The 19,640-nt window shown below is 34.5% G+C and overlaps 1 long non-coding RNA gene across 2 annotated transcripts in view; it reads left to right on the top strand.

Moving 5' to 3' along the window:
• The first annotated feature begins 3,443 nt into the window (after nucleotides 1-3,443).
• The window catches only part of LOC146768262 (uncharacterized), a 40,584-nt gene continuing 24,387 nt past the window's right edge, over nucleotides 3,444-19,640 (top strand). The window contains exons 1-2 of one of the 2 annotated variants that reach the window (XR_014952517.1): nucleotides 3,444-9,280; nucleotides 13,080-19,640. The exon at nucleotides 13,080-19,640 is cut by the window's right edge and continues 24,387 nt beyond it. This is a non-coding gene — a long non-coding RNA (uncharacterized LOC146768262). The remainder of the gene's footprint in view (nucleotides 9,281-13,079) is intronic. The other variant, XR_014952518.1, reaches the window with a different exon arrangement.

Genomic DNA, 19,640 nt, shown 5'->3' with positions numbered 1-19,640 from the left:
TTTCCAAAGTTTCTGAACATTTATCTATGCATGTTTGCTTGCAGGAGTCCACTACACCACATGCACGCAGTGCTGTCCAGGTTTGGACTGTACAGCAAATTTCAATGTACTAACAGTTGGCACTTTATTTGTGGCTACACTCTTCATTTCCAAATGCACAGCACTTCAGCTTCAGGGTAAGAAATTCATGTTCCTTCATTTCCTGCTGGTAAAAGTTCATGGATGTCAGATAATGAAATAACTTCCCTGTAGACCTGGATCTTTCCTTGGTTAGTTTCTGCAGCTAAGGGAAGCAGAGAAAGGCACTACCAACCATTTCTGTGCTTGATCTGGAAATTCTCTCTCACAGAGGTGAAATAACAGGGTTTTTCTTGTTAGTGCAAATGAAATCAGCTGCTGGGAGAAGGCGGAATGATGGACCCTATGGACAGCAGTCTTCCTGAGACACCTCTTTCCCACTACTATTCTTCCAAATTCCTTTTCTTAGTTTGTAATGGTTAAAAAAAACCCGCAGCTGTCAACATCAGGACATAATCACAACTGTCCATTTTGCACTGAACACCAAGGCATCAAGTTTTAAAAGGCTTATCCCAGAGATACAGGATTTGTGCAGCACAGCAGATGTCACGAGGATTGCTCATGTAAGCTGTTACGTGGGTCTCTATTGCTCTGTGCATAATGGTCTTACAATCAGGAGGACTACAAAGATTTAACTATGCTGTATTTACACAGAAAAAAACAAATTTTAATAGCTTGGAAATTCTTAGAGTGTGTTGTTTGTGATTGTACACTTTTGCTCACACTTAGGCCTTGTAGAACTAGTACCTTTTATACTCACCTTGCAAAGTGTAAAGATTTATATTGGGAGCATATGCAGCCTCCAGCAAAGCAGGATGTCTTGTTGTAATCGAGCCTCTACTGAACAATACTTAATCTATAAAAATATGGAACTCATTATAGCTAAACTCTTACATATTACTGTCTTGTTTGTTTGTTTGTTTGTTTGTTTTCTTTTTTCAGAGGAGAGAAATATTGAATAGGGAAAAAAAGTGTAGATCTGAAACAGCATTTTGTTTCTGTAAAATTACTATTAATCTGAAATGATTTTCCATTTACTGTAATTTGCTCAGTGATCAGAGGAAGAATGTATTAATTTTTCATCACATTTGTTTTCCTGGAAAACCTGGTGATTACTATTATTAGGATTATGGACTGAGTAATTTTTCCTTGTAATATATGCTTTCACAGATCCAATTGGTTGTGTATTAACAAAACAAAGAAGCAGTAGAAGTGGTTTTTTTCTGAGCTCAGATAAGAGTATAGGCACATTTATGGGCTTTTCTTTTACTTGGAGGCTGTTGTGAAATCAAATTTGGTCAGTGTTACCTTCAATAGGACAACTATAAGACCTTACTTTTTCTTTCCTGTAAGAGAGAAAAGTTTTAAGACTCAGCATTGCCTTCCTTGTTGTTTTGTGTTCATCTATTGAAGAGATAAAATTGTCCCTCCCAATCCTGGCTTCTGCACATTGTAATACCTTGGTCTTTCTTTAATTTATCTGGAAGGTATGTAAACATGATATTGGTGTTCAGTTTCCTTCATAAAAATTCCGAGTAGTGTTGTTTCATCTGCATTTTGAATGCCTCTCATCTTTTTCAGCGTGAGTCACTAAAACTTGAGAATTTCAGTCTGCACATCTTCCAATTCCTTGTGAAAGAATGATTCCTCAGTTTCCTTACTGTTTTGTAATGGAGTGGGGTTTGTCTTTCATTGGATTTCTTACTTTGAAAACATTTACAAAGCAAGACTTTCTATGCTAGTAGGTCCTACTGAATAATTTGAATTTCTGAACACTAGTTTATCATAGCTCTTATGCTGTAGAAGGAAAACACAAATGCAGTTTCAAAGACCAGGGATATCAATGACGAAACAGTGCTGCAAACAAATGTCTCATGCCCTATCAAATGAATATTTCAGTGCTCAATACTACCTATTGGTTGTATATATCTAACTAAAAACCAAAAAATCTTCCTAATATTCCAAGGGTATGTTGCCATAAAAATGACTAAAGAATTACTAGAATTTAATGCTGTATGTAGAACCTACCTGCAGGAAAGCTTTACTTTATGGAGTCATTTAGACACTGACAGCCTAAGATTTAGGATAAGCCATTCCTGAGTTTGCAGTATTTTCAAAGTCATAAAATTATGCTCATCTGTTTCTTGAGTTTCACAAAAGTCAGTCTTCTTTTCTTGCTTCTGGATATCCAAGTTAAAAATGAATATGTATGGACTAGAAACAAGCATTTTTGGTTTTTATTTACAATCTTCAGGGATTTTCTGACACTTTAGGGATTAAAATGATTTGTAGCTCTCTACACATAAAGTTCACTGTGTACTTGAGGTTTTCTATATGAATTTTATTTGTACTGAAATGTAATTACAAGTATAAAAAGGCAGAATTATTTATATTAATAGTAGAACAGCAGCACTCCTTTCTTAGATTATCTTGATGTCTCAGAGATTTTTAAGATACTATATATATGCTCTACAAATTTCTTTATGCATTTCTTAACATATTTTCTTTTTGTGGACTTTTAGGGTAAAGATAAATTCACTTAATAACTCTGTGTGCCTTCATATTAAAAATATTGGCTATTTGTCTTCTGAATAATCACTGTATTGGTGATTACTTACAAAAAACATTTACAGTTCTGCACAGTGAATAGATTGGTAGTAAAAAATTATATGCTAAATAATTTATTTTTTCAATCTCCCAATCTAGGAGAAATGATCTTGCTTTAAAAACAAACCAGAAATATATATAGCAGAGCACTATAAAATCAGTATCTTTTTTTTTTTTTTCTAGAATTAGTCTTTATAAATATAGTTATAGTGACATGCTTACGGCTCAGTAAGCTGATCATTCAGGACACTTACTCTATCACAAGTGACAAGGAAAGATAGGTAGTTTCACACAATCAACCATGTGCATTGAACCAATACTTACAATGTGATAAAGAGAAATATTGTTCATGTAAGTTGAAGATATTATAAATCCTTTTGTATTCATATAAAATCTTTTCTATAGAAACATGCCTAATAGCTGTAATAAGATGTTTGCCATCTATGAGTTTTCTTTACATAAGCTAAATTTCAAAAAAGACCCTTACTGAAGTGCTATGACTACAGATACAAATGAATTTTCTCTATCTTCTCGGTTTCATGATTCGAAATCCATATTTCAGGTGGGACACTGAGTGGTTTTGAAGGCAAAGTTTTAAAGGGGGGAAGTGTGAATGGGAAAAGTTGCAAAAAAAATGTACACATATCTAGATAAAACTCTTTGGGATATTTTTATAGTTATACTACTTGGAATAATAATGACATCCATATATTAGTATCCATTATCATATTATAGCCAGAAAAAAGTGAATGACAATACAACCAGTGATGCTGAACCTGCTGGATAAATGCTTTTGAAATTGCTTCACAGGACCTGTTGATGTCTTCTGCAAGCCTTTCATTCATCATTGTGTAGCCTTTACCAGCCTAGATAAGAGAGGGCATGTTCTCATCAAACTATAGAAATTATCCTTACAGTAACAAGAGCAAACTGCACAGTAAGTCTCTGAAACAATCTTGCTCAGTGTAATACTGTTCCTGGAGTCTTGCTGAACACTTTTATCTTAGTGGCTAGTGCAGGCAAAGGTTCAGAAAGCAGGAAGTCATAGTGAGGCAGAGCACAGCTCCATCTCTTCATATCCTGCTTTCAATAATGGCCACTAGAAGGTTCATATACATATTTTAGTTTAAGTAATCTTTCATATTCTCATGAGGTCTCAGATGCTTTTGGATGTTTAACCTCTGTAGTCAGGAGTCCTATGAGATTTTTATTTCTATTCGTTTGTCCAGACCGGTTTTGAACCCATATTGTCAGCTTCTACTACATGATCTGGGACTGAGTTCCACATCCTAAAAATATCTTGACTTCCCCTTGTTTTAGACTGTGTGCCTGTTATGTGTGAGGACTCCTAATACCTGTGTTTGGAAACATGGTGAACACTCCATTTATGTTCAACCTCTCTATTTATAATTTGGTATTCCTACACAATTTCTCACTCAGTCCTGTATCTTGCAGGCTCAAGATGCCCCATGTATCCAGTTTTTCTTTATATGAACTGTTAATAGCTTTTCTCATAATTGCTGACCATTTGTCCTCTGAGAGGACTAACATCACACACAATTTTCAAGATTTGACATATGATGGATAGGCACAGTGGTAAAATGATATTTTATCTTCATTTTCTTTTTTGTTTTCTAATAGCTTGTAACATTACATATTTTCACCTATACTGAACTTAGGTTTTCTAGTCATTTGACTGTACAGCTCAAAGAACATTCTCTTGCCTGATATTCTAGAAGCTTTGATCACATCATTGCACATATCAGACTGAGATTGGCTTTTGCTTTTTTTTCCTCCAGTGTGTTGCACTGTATCAATACTGAATTTTGACTTCCTATTTTTGTCTATAAAGTACCATGAATGGCATTATTGCAATTTATTGAATCAGCATTTGCCTGCTCTATTGTGATTGGTGTTATATGCTTACAGTCTTTGCTACTTCCCTGATTGTTCCATATCAGTCAGGAACTTAATATTGACCACATCTCATGTGATTCCACCAATGTCTTCCCTGTGTCATGAAAAATTATGATTTTTTCTGTGACTTTTATCTTTCAACCTATTAATCCCTGTGAAATCTTGTTATTCCTTAGCCATTTTGCTTCTTCAAGAATTATTGATGATAAATCATGTTGAAAACTACTTGGAAGTCTGAGTAGACTGTAGCAAAAGCCTTTCCCTTATGCATGCACTAGCTTTTTCAAGAAATTCCATGCACTAGCTTTTTCAAGAAACTCCATCAGGTCTTTGATGTCTTTGATGTGTCTTACAAAAAACACGTTGAGTGATTCTCAGTGTATAGTATCCATACTCTGAATTCTGTTTCTTATTATAGTTTCTAACAATTTTACTGGCAAAGGCATCAGAGATAATGGTCAATAGTTTCAGAGAACTCCAGGAAAATAAAAGCTTAACACATGTCATCCTCCAGCCTGCTAGTGCTTGAAAAGAATTAAGCGAGAGCTTTTGAATCAAAGCAGTAGCTTATTGTTTCAAACTCAGATTTTTCTAGAAGTAGAATATGCAATAGACATTTATTAGTCCCTACTCTTCTTCTATCAAGTTTGTGTTTCTTTCTTCTTTCTTTTATTCCATCTTTTTTACTCCTTGTGATATTGTGCATCTGCCCATTTTACAAGCTCCCCAAATAAAAAAGCTCCAACTGGGTTTCTAATATGTTACATTGAAAAAAGAAAAAAACTAAACAGTTGAAAATAGATTAATCTAAGTAAAAATAACTAAAATCACAACCATAATAAACAAAACAAGCGTGAAGACGGAAATCAACAGGCCATGGTTTATGTCCCAGATATAGACTTTAATAAAGAAAAAAATTCTCTGGCACTTTGTATATCTCTAATTTGAAACTGCTACCAGTATAAAAACTTCTTAAAAACAATGGTAAATAAAGTTTCAAATCCCAGCTGTCACATCCACCTCCCTTCAGGGGATCAAATGAGGGATCATACCTCCTCTATACCATTGCTGGAAGAATCATTAGATAAATCACAAGGAAGGGTCTGGCTGATATGCTGAAATGATGCTGGCTAAATCTCAAATCCATGAGTTGAACATGGAACATCTCCTGTCTAATTCCACTCTTTTTTCAACCTTCCATACTTTCCTTCTTTCCTATGCTATTTATTTGTCTTCTGTTTAATTGCATCTAATACAGTCAGTCAAAATTACTGTGAGCTGTGACCAGTAAAACAGTTACACATTCCATCACAATCAACCTGACACGGATACATTTTACTTATGTCTGCAGAAGTGAGAAGAGGCTGGTGGCTGCCTCTCAAAAGCAGCAAGGTTACAAACAGCAGTGAGCATCACAGACACAAATGGAGATTTGCTTTTTATATTGCTTCCTGCACTTATTTGCATATTTTTCTTCACACCAACAACTTTTTTATTTTTTCCACCCCAGATACAGTTCATTTCACCTTACTTTTCCTTAAATAGGACAGTTGTTTTCATCTTTACCTTTAGTATACCACCAAACTGTTTTTCCCTTGGCAATTTCTCAGAAACAGTGAGAGAAATAAATCAAAAGATATTGTCAAAATGATTACTAAAATACTTTGTATTTCAAGCTTTATTTATTTCTCATATCTTTCACTGCATTCTAAGAAGAACCTAGCCTGCTGAGACCTGTTAAAATCTGTGAACCTTAACAGTGCATTGTTGAATAGCAACTTTATCTTTGCACTTTGCACTTTGCTGAATAGCAGCATTATCTTTGTATGACACCTTGGGTTCAGGAATTTCACCAAAGTCTACAGAGTTCCTCACACCCTTGTTTATTCTGGACAGAAATCCCACTTCATTGTCAAGAAAGAAATATTTAGGAGCTGACTGTTTCAGCAGCTGCTGCTGGTTTACATTTGACTCTGTCACCCATTTAGAACAGAAGTTATGGACACAGGAAGCAATATTCTATAAAGGAAATGTGCCCTTGAGGAAGCCTAGGTTGGATATTGTAGGAAGATTTCTCAGGGAATCCACAACCTAATTAGAGAAAGGCAAGCCAGAATCAAAAGCATAACAAACAGGTGGAGAGGAAGGATGAAAAAAACACTGCAAGAGCATATTTGTGTTACTACTAGACTTATTGGCATTCTGAAATAAATGACAGCTTATGTACTGGAGTGAGTGCAAGCAGCTGCTCTGTTAATTTTACTTCTTCCCACGTGTGCTAGTTCTAACAGTATTGCATTGGAAACACAAGAGGTAGAGGCAGGAATGTCAGAGAAAACACTTATTTTTTTCTCAGTTCTTTTGTCCCTGTTAAAGAAGTACCATAAAATGCTTTACTGTTTCCTCAAGTGACAGAAAGAAAGATGGAATCTAAATGTAGGTGTAAAATAAAGTATGTGCTATTGCTTAGGTATCTAAGTTCTTACTGTCCAAAGTTTATAAATTACAGGATTATGGAGACTTGAATACTTTACATGAGATTTTTTTTCTCTTCAGTTGGTATTTTTGGACACCTGTAAGGTTCTGTATCATGAGAGTTATCCACAATATAAATGTATTTTATATTTCAAATGTATTTAAAATTTTATTTTATATTTCAAATGTATTTAAAATTTTATTTTTATATTTTAAATGTATTTTATATTTTAAAGGCTTATGATGCAGAACAAATACTTATTTTATGGCTGGAGGACGCATGTAGACAGTGGACAACTAGGTTTCTCACTCTGAGAGGAAATCTGGATATGCAGATAAAGAATATGCGCTCAGGAGACCTTGGGTCTTAAAACTGTTGCCCTAAGCACTTGTCCAGAAGTAATTTTCTGTTCATATGACAGTACAAGATTAAAAATGGCTGAACTGGACTAAATCCCTAACCAATTGCCTTTACAGTGTGCAGCAGTAAGCATTGTGTAGAGTAGTGTTTCCTAAACACTTAGACAGTTTTGCACTGTTTTCTCTCAAGGTATTTTGTGATCCGTAGCCACAAAAATTGCCTTTGTATTTAATGCTACTCAGTGGAGTTTTCTTCCAAAAGTTAGTCAAATCAACCCTGAAACACTTGAAATATCATGTAAAGATGACTTGAAAATTTAAATGTACATTTCTTTTGTGGACAAAGTACCTTTATGAAATCGAATACTTACTAGTTATTACTCCAGAAAATAGCTGTGAAAAATAATTTGATATTCACTTCTCCCAAGTCTCTTAATAAAATAATTGTCTGCCCTTTGTCCAGTTAGAGTTTTCCTCTTTGCAATTGTACATAAACGAATAAAGTTGCTCTCCTGTTTCTGCTTCAGTGCAGCTACATCCTTCCTGTGCCAGGGGAGCCAGTCCTAAACTCAGTATCCATGGTGTGACCACATGATGGGTTCATAGTGGTAGTTTATGCTGGTTTATGCTCCACTGCATTCCTAATAATCCCTATTAGTATGTTTGCTCTTTTTTTTTTCCTTGTTTTTTTTCTTGTTTTTTTTCTAAATAATTCAAATATGGGATCTATAAGGAAGCAAACAAGCAAGAAACTCCGCAATAGGTTTTTGGACTCTTTTGTCATTTAAAAGTATTCATGATACTTAGAACATCTCTTATGTTTGTTTGTTTTTCTTGAACTACAATGTTTGATATTTGTTCCAAGTTAGAACAAAAAAAAATATACAGTAACTTCCTAAGAAAGAGAAATTTTAAAACATCAGTTTCTTTATAGGATCTCTCATGCATCCTCCTTCATTGTAAGTTAGGTGAGCTGATAAGAGGTCTGTAGCTTAGACCAGGAAAATTTTGAAAGTATGGAAAGGATAAAAAAAATCATCCTAGCATGCATTAGAAGCCTCCATCAAAATTCGCTTGTTCTGGTAAAGCAACTTCACTTTTAAAATTATTTGTTTTCTAGAAGTAAATATTTGCAGGCAAAATACTGCATTAATTATTTTTTTAACTAAGCACTGTAAAATATTTAAGCATATTTTCTATATGATATGTTTGCTAAATGAAATGTCTTGATAATGTGCAACATTAGAATAGAGTAGATTAGACTAGGCTAGGCTAGGCTAAGCTAGACTAGACTAGAAAGAACTGTTGAGTTGCAAGGAATTTACAATGATCATCTAATCCAATGGCCTAAACTCTTCAGAACTGACTAAAAGTCTCGGAAGCCTTTTCTACTGGTTGACCATCCCCTTGGCAAAGAAATATTTCTTAATGCCAAATCTGACCTTTCCCTTCTGCAATTATGAACCGTTCCCACACATCCTGTCACTGGTTACCAGGGAGAAGAGGTCAGCACCTCCCTCTCATCTTACCCTTCTCAGGAAGCTGTAGAGAACAATGAAGTTGCCACTTAGCCTCCTTCCTTACAAATAGACCGGCACAAAGTGCTCAGACAGTCCCCAGATGACATTTGTTTCAGCTTTTTCACCAGGTCTGTTTTCCTCCTCTGAATTCAAGCACATTCAAGTGCTTTAGCAGCCTTTTTAAATTCTGAGGACTCAGAGCTGCACACATACTCAGAATGAGGCCACATCCACCCTACATATACCAGCTTTAAAAATTATACTTTTTAAAAGCTAATGCAATACTGGAAATGCTTCAGCTGATGCCAGAAGCTCTGGTACAGGTAAGAAAGTGGAGTATCTCCTAATCTGTTAAGCAGATTTTTACCCTGACCTTTACCTGCTTGAAGGTGGTTAAAAGCATCTGCACACCTTCCAGCTCAGTAAAAGCCAGCTGAGGATCTCTACTCCATCATGATGTACTGTATCTTTCTGAACTTCCTAAAACAGCCTTTATTTCTGTATAGAACCTGGCGCTGTGGAAATTTTCAGGGAAGAGAGAAACATACTACAATTAATAGAACTGTTCTGCTACTTACCCACTGTGTGCCCATTAAAGACTCGGTTAATCCCTCTCAGCTGCATAATTTCCCATATAAAGTGCATAAAATTGACTGCCCCACACAGTTAGAGGTTCAGAATGTTTTTGAGATAATCTGATGAGAGGTGAAGCTGAAGAAGAAAGGATTGGTTTTATTAGCAGTAATGTTGTAATTAGTCCATTATCCTTCTTAAGAAAGAGCTTTAAATTGTTCTTGTCGTACGTGTTGCACTTCCACACAGATACAAGTGAAGTGCAACTATTCTGGTCTCTGGCAACTGTGTGCATTACAAAAAAAGAACAGGAGAAACAAAACAAGTAGGACCTGATTGTTATTTCAGGAAAACGCTCATTTTCTCAAGCATCAGTTGATTACTAAAATTTCACCTCCTATATATATTTTTTAATTTTTTTTTCTTTTTTTCGAAGGTTGTTTATAAAAGCTGTCCTCTGCTCTTTATTCTGAGCTAATTGTTTTAATGACGGCTAATCATTAACTGAATTTTCAAGTTAATGTTATGCTATACTTTTATTCTACATATATTTTGCATATAAATATTTTTTAATATAGACATAATGCACAATTAATTTTTTTCAAACATCAAGTCAGACAGAATACACCTGTCTGAAAAAATTAAATATTTTTCTTTATATTGCAGCTTGGTAAAATTTCACTATGATGCAGATTATCATCCTATCTGTAGTTAATGATGGGATTCTGTGAGAAGAGCTTCTGTCCTACCAAAGCTCTTTATAAATATTTCTGGTAGCTGTTAATCTTAGTGGCAAAGATGAAGAAAAAAAAATCCACAAACAAAACCTGTGTATCTCCTGGGGCACTTCAACCTGATCTTCTACTGCAGCCTTCTGCTCAAACAGTATCACTGCATGAAAATATGTTGCTTGCTTATATACTTTTCTGGATTCTAATATAACAGTTTAAAAATGTTCTTATTTGATTGTTGATATTTAAAGAAAATTCAGCTATCAATATCTTTTGTAATCTGGTTCAGCTGATAAGAAGCATAGAGGGAACTAGGAAGTACATGAAATTTGCTGTGAAATGTGGAGTGGATTATTCAAAATACAAATCTAAATTTTAAAAAATATATGTCTTGAATTACTGGAAAATGTCTCTAATTTTCTGTGATAGAAGGTCTTTCTTCAAGATGCCTAATGATATTTGCTTTCTCTGTTAGCCACACAGCATTAGCCTTCTATTTCCATCCTTAATGTTGATTTTAGTCCTTTACTTTTTTTGGAAATCATCACTAATCCCAGCCCAGGTAGGCATATGCAATCTTATTTCAGCAAACTGGTAAGAAATTTAAATATATAATACAGAATTCAGAGTGAACATCACACTGAACCCTTCCAACACTTCTGGGTGGTTAGTAGGTGGCTGAGGTTCAAACTTTTTCAAGGAGATTGATTTAGGGATTAAAGGTTAAAAAAATTCTTTTTCTATACAAATACTTGCAACTCTGCAAAAAAGTCTCTACTACTTTTTTTGGTTGTAGAACTGTGATGAAAAAGGGAAAGTCTATAAATTTGATGAGAATTTTTAGTTAAAGTCCAATATATAATATACACAGGCTACAGGAGAAGCTGCTAATCAGTTTATTCTAAGTATCTCGTCCACTTCCTCCTTCCCAGTAGTCTTGGGCTATGGCTCATTGATTGTATCTCCTCTGAGTCCTTGCCAGCCTTGCTCTCCAACCTGTGATAAAGTGTGAGTGAGTCTTTGCTAGCTGACTTCATGACTGTGTCCAGATGATGTCTTAAAAAACTATTATAGTACACTGGGTTTGAAAAATCAGCCATCTCAATAGTGACTAATGAGAGCCCATCACTCTTCCTGGCTGAAGTGTCCTCTGTCAAACCTCCTACTTCATTTAATGGTCAAAGCACATTTACATGTACGTGGAACAATCTGTCCCTGCAATAGATTTGATCAGCTGTCCAATGAACTCCATGAAGAAAATAAATTTCATCATACTTAAGTCACAAAATAGGAATTTGCTTGCATTCTGTGATTTTGCTAAACCAGCATGATGAATACAGTCACACTATCACTTTCAGTCCATTAAACTTATTGACATATTATACTATAAACAGCACAAAACCAGAAATATTTTTCCCCTTCTGACATGGTAGATATTCATGAAGGTCATTCTGGAGGTAATGTCTGAATGTGACAAGGAGTATCCAGAAAGGCTTTCTTTTATTGATTATACAAACCATAAATAGCATATATCCTCTGGCTAGCAACTTATATAACACTGTATCTAAAGGCAGTATGTTTAACTGTTTCTTAAATACTTTTGTTTTTTGCCCTGACTTTAAAATACCAATTTAGCCAGAGTTGCAGATGTGATTTTGAATGAATTATAGTAAGATTTTGCTTAAGCTTGTCAAGTATGTTTTGTCATGACACCAACATAAATAGTCAGAGCAGATCAAGGGTTCATCAAAGGATTTTACTGAAAATTTTAAAAAATTAAATAAAATCTTCATTGGAATTAAAAAATAAATAAAACAGTTAATTTTCCTGCAAACTGTTTTCAGGATTGGAGAAACCATGTGTAGCTACAAACATGCTATGTGAAGGATATCAAAAGCATCATGTCACGCACATACTTGTTGCAGACATCAATACTAAAGGAGACCCACAGCATTTTCTGGTTGCATCTGAAGCTGACGTCATATTTCAGTACCTAGACCTTAGAACAGCATCACTGTGAAATTGTTAAAAATCCAAAAGACTTTTTTTTTTTTTTAATTTTAGGTGCTAACACATCAATGAAGCAGTCATGGCTGAAATAATTTCAGACAACAGAATCATTAAATATTGTATTTAGGGTATGATTAATATGCAAAATTTTAAAATAACCCAAAGATTTTTTTTTTCTGTATTTAATTAAACTTAGTTGTAAAAATGTGAAATACTGAAAATATGGAAATCTAAAAGGGATTGTCTGGAATAAGATCAGCTGCATTAGTATTAGAGAGAGATATATTTCCATTTTGAAATAAATTACTTACACAGGAAACCTCAAATACTCCTCTGATTTGGTGTAGTAAGCCTCAGCATTAGTTTTATGCTTTCCAGTGGAAATGTAAATGCACATACTGTAACTCTGAGTAACTGATACATTTTCTTATTAGTTTAGCTAGCATGATCAAGAAAGTTTTATTTTAATTAACTTGAGATGCAGAAGGATTTAAGGATTTTCAGCATTAGACTACCTCTGTGTTCCTGTAGAAACAGCATCTTTTATCATGCTCATTCTGTAAAAACAAATATGATTTAATCCCTCTAGAATTTTCTTCTTTTACTATCATGAGTATGAGCATGTTCTTTAGAATTATGTGACATCATTTCACATTCAGAAACATGTTGAAAGTAGGTGAGAAAATGAAGACACTTCACTGCTTATATGGATGATTATTCTGCAAGAAATACATATTAACAACGCTAATCTCTTTTACAGTAGCACCTGGAAGCCCTTTCTGAAATTAGTGCCTTGCTGTGTTCACAGACAAAAGATGATTCTACCCATTAGCACCCTGCAGTCTCAACACCTAAGACTGAAAAATGCTGGGAGAAATCAAGGATTAATTCACCAGATCGCACAGAGGGAAAGCTATAGCATGGAGGTTAGTTTGGATATTTTTTCCTGAGAAAGTTTTGCCAATATGATTTAAGATATAAATTTAAAATGAGATGGGTTAACCAATAAACAGTAGGTAATATTTGTGAACAGTCACAATAAAATGACTTTTTTTTCAGCTTATCAGTGGGCCACAAAAAGTAAAATAAACCAGTATTTGAAAAGTAATTAATGTAGAATGGATTTTATGTCAAGCCAAGGCAAAAATGACCAATTTTCTCAACTGGAAATTGATAAACATCGTTAAAATCAAGATCTGCATCAAAAGGTTTTAATTTTACATCATCTGTGTGTGTTAGCAGAGACAAATATTAAAGGGAGAGTTCAAATGCTGTTGAAAGAACATTAATTATCTTGGAAATATTATAAAATTGAATGTATATCAGATATTAATTAGATTTGTAATGCTTGATTTGGGGGTTAGTTTGTGTGATATATGACCAAGATTTTGTAAATGACTATTGCTTTTATATGCCCTCAAAAGAAGAAGGGCCTCTTTTCTGTTTCTTTCTTCAGATCTTCTGATACTCTAAAGATCCTTTTGATAAGCACCAAATATTATCATTATGTAGGTTCATATGGGCAATAAAAAAATTGAATGTTTTAAAAGTACACATAGTTTTCATTCCCCCATTTAAAGGGATTTCAAATTTTAGGTCCAGACCTGTGGGTTTCAGAGTTTGAACATGATTTCAATAGAATTTAGTTCCATTAATACTTTCAAATTTCTTTTGTTGCTGTTTTAGGAAGAACATCTTGAATTTTCCTATAAAGTGTATATATGTCATCAATAACTGCACACTGACAAAAATGTAGCGGTAATAACTTAATTTAGCAAAAATACAAGACAGTTATTTAATGTAGACCTTGCCATACTATAAAAACTTGATATTTACATTTTCATAAGGAGATTGAATAGGAGAGAAGTTCCTATTCAGTTCAAAGTACAGTTCAAAGAGACTTTTTAAAATCACCACACCAGAAGCTGCTCAGACTTTAGTAAGCTAACCCTAGAATGGTTTGAGGTTTTTCCATTACATGCAGTTGCAAATTCAATCTTTTTCCTGTAATTTTTTACTTTTCTCATCTCTATCTGTGACTGAAGGATCTTTCCTGATCTTTCCAGTTTCTTCTCCTTTATTTTTTTTTTTTCTCTCTGGATATTTGTTCCTAACTATGTAAAAAGAAGACAAAAGGAAAAAAAAAAAAAGTAAGGTTTTATTCAGATATCAGTCTTTTAACCTCCATATTGTCTCCTTGTTACTTTTTCTTCTATCTCAATTTGCTCCTTTTCCAGTATTTTCTATGTCTTCCCCTTGTTATTTCTGCATTTTGCATTCTAGTCTTCATGATTTTTCTCTTACATGCTCTATATCTCTATGAGTTTCCTCTGTATTTAGGGAACACATTAACTTCTGTTTCAGAAAGAATTCTAATTATAAAATATACCTACAATCTGTTTCAGAGTGTTTGAGTGGCTGTGTTGTGGTGAACTTAGAAAAGGTACTAAGAAGGGAAGGTTCTGCATTGTCTGATATTTAATAACAGTTGTAAAGCAGCAAGAGCTGTTCAAATGTCTGATCATACAAAATGCACATAGAGTTTAGTAAGGATGGTATGGTGAAAAATATGTATAATATATAATAAATATAATAGATGTAATAATATATAATAAATATAATAAAATATAATAATATATAACAATATATAATAAAATATAATAATATAATATGGTGTATAATCATATATTAATAATAATATATTATTAATTATATTAATAGCAATACTTACTAGAAGATAAGGAAGTTCTGCATGTCTTCTCCCTGGTACTTATAGGGATAGAGGTTTAGAAGGATATGAGACAATTAATAGTCAGTACAATTTATCAACACAAGCCAAATCTTTCTTAAATGGCTTATTTAAAGCTGCTAATGGCTCAGAATCATGCTTTCTTTCCAGCAAAAGCTCTAAAAATTTAGCAGTCACTTCTAAGAATTTTTGGGGAAAAATTGCCTTATGTTCCAAAGGGATTTTTTAGGCTGTGTAATAGTGCATGTATGTGGAGGGGAGTGGCATACTTTCATGTCTATTTGAGCAAGGAAAGAGAGGTAGAGGATAAAGCAACAAATATGTATCCCTCCAGCCAATAATACTTTCTTGAATTTAAGACCACTGTGTGTACAATGCAGCCACCTGACAGAGCCAGAAGAGTGTGCCAATGCCTTATCTCTCTGCTGAGCTCCTCCAGAGTGTTTGATGAAGTGCAGTCAGCAAGAAAGATAACTATGAAGTGCTTCCATCCTTTCATTGCTGCAAATCCCTTGCCATGGGACTCTGTCAATCTGCACAGAGAAATCCCCTCCCTCCCCTTTTTTTTTTTTTTTTTTTTTTCTTTAAGTGCAAGACATTTTAATTTCCCTGTGGAAAAAAAAAAAGGAAAAAAAAGTTGTTTTATATGTGGACCCGGTGTGAATTTTACTGATTTTATAATTTAAGGTTTCTGTGTTGGTCAGTCCAGAAAATTATACATGTATACACTCCCATTAAAATATAGAGTGAAGACAATTAATTAAAGATGCTGACTATTTCTAAAACGCCCTGCAAATATTTTTTTACAAACACATAAAACAGTTCCAGGTGTAGGATGAAAGGCAACATTGCTGCTTGATCTTGGCAGTGAACAGTAGGATAATATACAGCTCAGTAGCACATTAACATTTTCAAAGACTATGATTTTCACTTCTTATCATACAAAAGAGAAACCTAAAAACCTGAAAACATAAAGCAAAGGAAGGGAAAGTGTAGAAATAATGTTAGTTAATTTATCAGCTGCCTGAAATGCTAAGTGGAGCCAAGTTAAACTTTGATAAACATAAATCATATTTGTCATAGTTGAGTAAATCTTTGCAAATATTTTAATTCCTTTAAGCTTCATTTTTTAAATTTAAAAATGTTTCTAATGGTGATTATCTTTTGACAAATGATGTAGGGCAAGATTTATAAGTAGATTCTGCAGCGGTCTGAATATTTGTACATGACATATTGCAGCACAGGTGATAGAAAACTGAGGTAGAGCAGAGAGCAACAGTATTACCTGTATTCTCTGTCAAGCTTTTTTTGGCACTGGTGCTTGCTCTGCACTTTCATGGTGGACCTCTGGCAACTGCTGTTCATAACATGACTTTAGCTGCAAAGATTGATACCAGCCTTCATTTAAATAAAATAACTTTCCTTCTGAATAATGGTTGGAACATACTTAGGCGCGAAAGGGGAAAATTATACACTGTTTCCTGCTCACAATATTGAAAAATGGGCCATGTTGTGCAAAATCTATATGAATGGTCTTTATGTTGTTCATTTTTTCTGGCTGGATCTAATATAGAATTTAGGGTTGTGCATCAAGACTAACAAATACACATTTAAGCCTTAATTTACTCTATGATTTAAAAGACTTTGAGGGCTTTATTAAATAGTCTGTGTGAAAAAAAGTTGCCTAGAAACAACAATTTAAGTAGAAAATAAAGTAAGTGAGGCAGTAACTCAGATGTTCCATACAATTTTTTTTCTGTTGAGTAAATAATATGATTGGCAAATTATTTACTTTTAATAATGTAAAATAAAGAGATTTGCATTGGAGAGAGACCATTAATTAAGATGGAAGAAATAAGATTATTCAAAAAAGGAAAAGTTAGAATCTACATCTAAATATCCAGTAGATGGAGCTTCTTACCTCTAAAATGCTTCATTTTTTCAGAGTAAATTTGACTTTAAAGCAGTTGTTGAGATGCAGTCCAAAACTAAATATAAAAGTTACAGCAAAGATTGTATCAAAGCCAGATAAGACTGTAACATGATCAAAAACCTTAAGCTGCTTTTAGAAGCACACTTTACCTGCTATCTTTTCCTCAGTGGCACATTTGATTTTGCAAAAATAAGAGTATTTGATAAGGAAATACTGGACAAATAGATATTATTATAGTTTTTTGTCTGTTTTTGTTTGATCATAAAGCTTTTTTATTTTCATACTTATTTATGTGTAATGCATAGATTTGCACATTCAAGGGTTAAGCAGCAATTCCTATTAATTTCTGCAGATTTCAGCACCAGAGAGCACCAAGTAATATTTTTGAGATTTCAGAAATACATAATAAATACTGAGTTTAATATAAATCAGAGAAATGTTTTCAGATGCTCTGTATGGAATTAATTAGCCTTAATTTCTGTTGAGGAGATATTTGAGACTAATATAATTAGACAAAATAATTTTTTTATGAAATAATATTTTAAATTGAAGTTAATATTTTGAGGAAAACTTGAGATAACTTCAGATTAGACTAATGTGTTCATATTTTTACTGCAGAATGCTATTTGAACTAGCCTTCAGTTTTGATGAAGGATAACATTTACCCTGTTATATATAGCGTGTTTGTCCAGAAAGCTTGAACAGTGGCAGAGAGCTGACTTCAAAGATAAATAAATGTTTCGGAAAGGATGGACTTTAAAACCAAGGAAAGGCAGTTGCTGCACCTTCATATTTATATTCTAGGGGCATATTCAATCATTTCCTCTGAAGCAGTTTGGATTCAGCTTCTGATGCTTCAAAAGATACCTAAAGCTCAGACTGTGTTAACAGAATTCCACCTGAGGTAGACAAAAGACTGAAGACCTTAGTGTCAAGTGTCTGTAGCAGTCAGACCTAGACACTGGTAGGTATTTGAATTTGGTGATGGTTGATAAAAAAATCAGTAAAAAATTCTTAGGGTTTATGTTGCTGCTGTGAGTGATTTTGCATTAATATTGCACAAATATATGTGAAATGATATGTGATACTTTGGAACATCATGATATATAATTCAAGGTCTAATTGAAATAAATCTTGAATACTTTAAGATTTCTGCATATATCAGGCAAGGTTTCATTCTGTTTTACTGAAGAAGATAGAAGTCACAGGACAGAACATGAGACCTTTATTAATAACCCAGATTTGCATTGGACAACTGGAGAGAGGCAGTATCTGTTAGCTTGGATGATGTGCGTCTTTGAATCTTGTGAGACAGTGCAGTTGAGATTAGCAAAGTGACTTTCAGATTGTCTTTGCCTATCAGCATAGGCATGTCCTAACCTCTTCTCGAGTTTAAACTGGATGATTTCAGTAAATAATGACAAATTATCTCTGACTTTGTGCCCCTCCCTGAGTTTCTTGTACACGTTTGTAACTTTTGAAAACACTGTGTTTTCACACAGGACCACAAAACAGGTAGATTTAAAAATGCATGAAAAATTCAGGTTTTCTTTAAGACTTCAGTTCACAAACATGCTTCTCTTTGCATTAATTCACATCTGATTCTTACTGCCTTTAGTGTTCCTTTTTTGAACTGCTAAATCCCACCTCCTGTCCCTTCCCAAAAACCTATTTTCCCTCTCTCTAGAGAAAATGGTAATTCTTCTTTCTGTATTTTCTTTTCTTCTTTTTATTCTTTGACATCTCTAGAGACAACTGTTTCTGTACTGGTGTAAAATCTGTTTCAGTAGATTCCCATGGGGCAGACTGGCACCTTGAGAAAAAACCCCTATGGGTTTCTGTTCTTCATGTAAGGCCAGAGAATCGCAGATGGAGGCTGTGCTTGCTGAGCTCCCTGCCAACAGGGAAAGATGCTGTGAGGAGTCTCCCTTGTTCTGGTGCTGTTGGATGCAGCATAGGAAATAGGTTCAGCAAAGAAAGTCAGGGAGGCTGAAGGGAAGACACTTTTGGAGTCTCTTGAGGTCAGCAACAGGAGTATGGAGTTTCATGCCAAGCAGACATGAGACCTCTCATCTCTAATTCCTGATCCTTCATGGCCCTTTATAACAGCATTGGCAGAAATCGACAGACTACCTTTGAAGTCTGTAGAGAAAGATGCAAGAAAGAAAGAAAAGATAGCTGGACTTGTCAGGTGGAACTGGAAATACAGCACAAGCTTTCAGGGGTCCCTGAGGCCTCTACTTTCAAATCAGTGAAAGAACAGATCTACATGAAAGAACAGGGGCTCGTTGTACTCCAGAGTGGGAGAATGAGCTCCTGGGGTTCCCCTGAATGAAAGGGAAAATGAAAAGCAGGGAATGCTGCACAGAAACACTATTTTGTGTGGCATGGATTTCAGCTGTCTCCTACCAGTTCAGAGTAGGGGACTGTAGCATGACATGATGAGGGTTAAGGTGAGACCAGAGGGCAAACTGCATATCCATAGGCATAAAAGTGTCTGTGAAAAAGCTTTGCTCAGGGCCCTCCACATTCTCAGTGGTGGTAATGGTGGAAGAGTGGCTCTTCTGAATCTTCTGAGAGTGCAGTGCTGCTGAATGGGGTAGGATGCTCTCAACAATTTTTGTTAACAAACATTGATAGAGGGAGAGCAGATGATGTTAATAAATGTCCTGTTTGCAAAAATCACT

The sequence above is a fragment of the Lonchura striata genome, chromosome 2, assembly GCF_050655825.1.
Source record: "Lonchura striata isolate lonStrDom1 chromosome 2, ASM5065582v1, whole genome shotgun sequence".
Lineage (NCBI taxonomy): Eukaryota > Metazoa > Chordata > Aves > Passeriformes > Estrildidae > Lonchura > Lonchura striata.
This window is presented reverse-complemented; position numbering and strand designations above follow the sequence as displayed.